Genomic DNA, 6,003 nt, shown 5'->3' with positions numbered 1-6,003 from the left:
ATGTGCACAGTACTTACAAGGAAAGTAACCAAGTGTTTCTGAACAGGCTAGTCTGCCTGCTCTCCCAGGTGTGAGACACTCAGTCACAAACAAACCCAGCATATATTAGCCATTTCCAGCTGCAACCCCTAATGAGAGTGTTACCAGGATGAAAGTCCCAAAACCTGGAGTAGCCTATGGATGGAGCCCTCCCTCTCCTCACATCCACACCCCCAGGACCCAAACCGGCTTTTCCAAAAGCCGACACTCTGGTCTGCTTACAAAACAGACTTCTGGGGTTTTTCAGAACACATAGGCCAAAAACCTAGGACAAATGTACCTGCCATTGACACTTTACCAGTGGTTCTATCACATATGCCCCTCCTTTGTTTTGACCTGTGGGGTGGAACAATCGCAGCCCCCAAACAATGGACACGTGACAAAGCATCTGCATTGGCCAGCTGGCTTCCTGGCCTGTGTTCTACCACAAATTTAAAGGTTTGTAATGCCAAGAACCATCTCGTTATTTTCGCATTATTGTCCTTGTTTTCTGACATCAACTTCAGAGGGGCATGGTCAGTGATCAATCTGAACTTTCTTCCCACCAAGTAGTACCTGAGAGTCTCTAACGCCCACTTTATGGCCAATGCTTCTTTCTCGACCATAGCATAGCTTCTTTCATGTACATTTAATTTCCTGCTTAAGAAGAAAATCGGGTGTTCTTCACCCTCTTTGCTTTGGGACAGGACCGCTCCGATGCCTACATCTGATGCATCCGTTTGTACATCAAACTCTATGTTAAAATCAGGGGTCACCAGAACTAGATAGATAGATAACGCTATTTTTAACTCCTGGAAAGCCTTCTCCGCTTCAGGACCCCATTCCACCATGACTTTCTGTTTGCCTTTTGTAAGGTCAGTCAGTGGGACTGCAATGGTGGCAAAATTGGGTAGAACCTCCTAAAATACCCAGTGATCCCTAAGAAGGCTCTCACCTGCTTTTTATTCAGGGGTCGTGGCCAGTTTTGGATTGCCTCAATCTTATTGAGCTGTGGCTTTATCAAACCTCTGCCAATGGTGTACCCAAGATATTTTACTTCTTCCATCCCCAGACAACACTTTTTTGGGTTGGCTGTCAAACCTGCCTTATAGATGGAGCCAACACTGCTTGTACTCTGGGCAAGTGAGATTGCCAATCAGGTCTATGAATGACCACATCATCCAGATAAGCAGCAGCATACTGTCTATGGGGCTTAGAATCCTATCCATCATTCTTTGAAAGGTAGCAGGTGCCCCATGTAGCCCAAAGGGCAACATTTTGTATTGAAACAACCCCTCTGGTGCAGAAAAAGCTGTCTTTTCTTTGGCGTTCTCAGTTAACGGCACTTGCCAATACCATTTGGTTAAGCCAAGAGTAGTTAAATATCTGGCTGTCCCCAGCCTTTCAATTAGTTCATCCACCCTAGGCATAGGGTAGGTATCGAACTTTGACACACTGTTCAATTTCCGGAAGTCATTGCAGAATCGCACACTCCCGTCGGGTTTTGGAATGGGCACAATGGGACTTGACCACTCACTATGCGATTCTTCAATTACACCCAACTCTAACATTTTTTTAATTTCCTTCAATACTGATTCTCTTTGTGCTTCTGGTAACCTATAGGGCTTTAGGTTAACCTTAACCCCTGGGTCAGTGATTATGTCATATTTGATGACTGTGGTTTTCCCTGGTAGGTCAGAAAACAGCACCCTATTTCTTATCAGAAATTCCTTAACTTCCTGCTGTTGACTGGCTGACAGGGTTTTTGCCACTGTCACTTCGGGCACCATGGGCCCTGGGTTTACTGGAGGAGCTCGGACGGCTGACAGTGCTGCTCTATCCTTCCAGGGTTTTATAAGAGTTACATGTATATATGTTCTGGCTTTCTTTTCCCCGGCTGGTAAACTTTATAATTGACCTGCCCCACTTTTTCTAAGATTTCAAAGGGTCCTTGCCATTTAGCCAAAAGTTTACTTTCTACTGTGGGAACCAACACCAACACTCTGTCCCCAGGAGCAAAGTTGCGTAAGAGAGCATTGCGGTTGTATACCCTCTGCTGTGCCTGTTGGGCCTGTTGCAAGTGCTCTCTTACTATCGGCACCACAGTAGCAATTCTTTCTTGCATTTGAGAAACATGCTCAATAACTGTTTTATATTGACTGGACTGCCCCTCCCATGTCTCTTTCGCAATGTCAAATAACCCCCTTGGATGTCTCCCATACAATAAATCAAAAGGGGAAAACCCTGTGGAGGATTGGGGAACCTCTCTTATGGCCAACAGCAATTAAGGTAACAAGTAATCCCAATCTCTACCATCTTTGTCTACTACTTTCCTTAGCATGTGTTTTAAAGTTTTATTAAACCTCTCCTCTAACCCATCAGTCTGGGGATGGTACACAGAGGTTCTTAATTGGTCAATTTTAAACACGCGGCACAATTCCTTCATGATTTTTGACATAAATGGGGTACCTTGGTCTGTCAGGATCTCCTTTGGTATTCCTAACCTGCTAAAGACATGGACTAATTCTCCAGCAATGGTCTTGGTTGACGTATTGCGTAATGGTATCACTTCCGGGTATCTGGTAGCGTAATCCATTATCACCAGAATATATTGATGGCCCCGGGCAGATTTCATTAATGGCCCAACCAAATCCATAGCTATTCTTTCAAACGGAACCTCAATAATGGGTAATAGAACCAGGGGACTTTTGAAATGTGGCCTTGGAGCATGATACTGACATTCAGGGCAGGATGCACAATAGTCAGATACCTCTTTATGGACCCCGGGCCAAAAAAACCTCTGCACAATTCGCTCAGTAGTTTTCTCTACCCCTAGGTGACCTGCCGTTATATGACCATGGGCCAGGTCTAATACTGTTCTTCTGTATGCTTTGGGAACTATTAATTGTTCCACAATAACTTTCCCCTTCTTAGTCACCTGATACAACAAATTCTGACATACTGCCATGTGAGGATATGACAAAGTACTATCGGGGTCTATGGGTTTACCATTGATCACCTTGACATTCTCCCTGGCTTTTACCAGAGTAGAGTCATTCAACTGCTCCACGGCAAACACCTCTCTCCTGACCTCAAGGTCAGGCAGGCGGTCCTCGGGCTCAATACACTCCCCACCTCAATGGGAGGCACACCACTTGGCGAGCCACCATCACGTTCCGCATTCTCTAGTTCGCCAATCATACTAGAAAAGGGGAACATCTCTGACTCTGCTACTACGTCAGTAAGCCTCTCAAATGAGTCAGGGTGATTTACCTCTGTGCAAAATCGGCTTTCCCACAACTTCCAGAAGTGAGCCAAGTCTCTCCCCAATATTGCATCATACATTAAGCCCTGTACCAAACCCACAGACTATCGCGGAACCACTTGGTGTTTCTATGTTCACTTCTGCAGTAACATAATACCGGGTATCCCCATGTATGCAGGTCACACCAACAGTTTTCCCCTTATGCTTCAAGGGGTTCACCAGTTCAGCTTTCATAAGTGTAACCAGGCTACCAGAATCTAACAGAGCCTCTACTCGGTTGCCTTCTACAGTGAGTACACACATGTGCTTATCTGTCTCAACCTGCCGGTCAGCAGTAGAGGCTGGTTGTGCAAAGAAAGACATCCTGCGGTTGACATGAGCAGTATCACATTGCATAGGTTCATTGGTAAGTGAACAATTAACCGCAATATGGCCAAAACCACCACATCAAAAACATACAATCACACTATTATCTAGTCTTTTACAGGGTAGGAACCTTCCTGGCCTGGCTGGCCCATCTCCAGGTTCCACATTCCCAGTCTTGACTTTATTCCACTGCCCAGCACCCCTCTCCCCTGGAACAGTCTTACCAGTGTCAATGGGAGATCGCCGACGCGCCATCGGGGCTTGGTGGGGCACACTCATCAGCTCCTCAGCTGCCACGTACCTCTCCACCAGTTCAACTAACTGGTCTGCGGACTTAGGGTCTGCATGGCTATCCCACTAGCGCAGAGTTGCAGGTAGCGATCGCAGATACCGGTCCATCACAACTCTTTCCACGATCTGTGGACCTGTCAGCGTCTCGGGCTGTAGCCATTTTGTGGTTAGATGGACGAGGTCATGCATCTGTGAGCGTGGAGGCTTTTCCATTTGGAACTCCCAGCGGTGGACTCGTTGGGCCAGAACAAATGAGGTGACTCCCAAGTGAGTTAGGATTTCCTGTTTTAGCTTTGCATAGTCCTTGGCATCAGCCAGGCACAAATCATAGTAGGCCTTTTGTGGTTTTCCAGACAGGAAGGGTGCCACAAGACTTGCCCACTGTTCCTTTGGCCAATTCTCCCTTTCTGCGGTTCTCTCAAAGGCCGTAAGATGTGCTTCCACATCATCACTCTCGGTCATCTTTGCAGAAAGTGACTGGCCCGTATGGAGCAAATGTTGTTTGGAAGTCCAGTGGAAGCATCTCCAGACCGGACTACTAGCTGTTATACCATGTCTTTTAAGGCCTGGCGGGTTTCCTCTATGGCGACTTGCTGAGTTCTGTTAGTTTCCTGCAAGGCTTTGTTAGTTTCCTGCTGAATTTTGTTAGCTTGGAGCAAGGCCTTAACAATGTCCTCCATGTTGTCTTTAGGTGTAGGTTTGAAGCAAAACCTGGCTACTCTAAGCATCTATCGACGCCACCTTCATGGACTTCAAAGAACACAAGTTGATATCCAACACAACAAATTTGTGTTTGTCCCATTAAGTTTTAAATGTAGAATTTTCCTCTTGCTGCAAACTTCAGTGTGTGATTGCCCGCATTCTCCACCAAATTGTGACACAGTCAGGATAGGGGTCCCTCTCCTGGGGTAGAAGGACTCCCTCTTTACACACACAGCAGCCGAAGAAACAGGAAACAAGTCTGGGGTTCTCATATAAACTGGTCGGCGCCAGTCTTTATTGTGCCAAATGAAAACATAAAACATAAACATAAGTCCTAGCACAGCTGGGCACTAGCTACACAACAGATTCCCTCTTTATAATAATGGTAGGGCCTATTGCCCTCGCCATCAACAAAAAACATGCACAGTACTTATAAGGAAAGTAACTGTCTCTGAGCAGGCTAGTCTGCCTGCTCTCCCAGGTGTGAGACACTCAGCCACAAACAAACCCAGCATATATTAGCCATTTCCAGCTGCAAGCCCTAATGAGCCTGTTACCAGGCTGAAAGGCCCAAAACCTGGAGTGGCCTGTGGATGGAGCCCTCCCTCTCCTCACATCCACACCCCCAGGACCCAAACGGCTTACAAAACAGGCTTCTCCTGGGGTTTTTTAGAACACATAGGCCAAAATCCTAGGACAAATGTACCTGCCATTGACCACTTTACCAATGCTTCTATCACAATATATATATATTGTGATAGAAGCATTACACTACACTACACTACACTACACTACATATACATTAGTTTGATAAAACATGTGATATATATATATATATATCACATGTTTTATCAAACTAATGTATATGTAGTGTTCAGATGGTAATGGTAATTTGCAGGGCTTCTGAGTAAGTTTGGGGTCTCATGCTGCAGCTTCTTGGACCCTCATGTTCAGGAAGCATCTTTGAGGTGTGGGACCACGCAGAGGCTGTAATGCAGTTTTAGCAAAATTCCATCTGCCTCCACCATAATATACCTCCGCTGGGCCTCTAGCCTTGTCTTGATAATTTATATAGTGTGTGACAGAAATATTATTCATGTAAAATGTCAGCACTTTCCACACAATATCACAAGGTGTCCTAGAAAAGAAGGATTGGGTCTATAAGGAACTCCACAAATCCTGGCCTGAGAATAACATATTCCTTTTGATGTATTGCAGCACAGCACCATTCCACAGAGTATTTGATTTCAGTGATGTAGAAAATATAAAGCAAAACATTATTACTATCATTACTATCAGTACTATATAAAGGCGGAACATGTTATGCAAAGTTGTAAATTAAGGGAACAGTGTTTCAAATA

The sequence above is a fragment of the Taudactylus pleione genome, unplaced genomic scaffold, assembly GCF_031769625.1.
Source record: "Taudactylus pleione unplaced genomic scaffold, aTauple2 ptg000290l, whole genome shotgun sequence".
Classification (NCBI taxonomy): Eukaryota; Metazoa; Chordata; class Amphibia; order Anura; family Myobatrachidae; genus Taudactylus; species Taudactylus pleione.
This window is presented reverse-complemented; position numbering follows the sequence as displayed.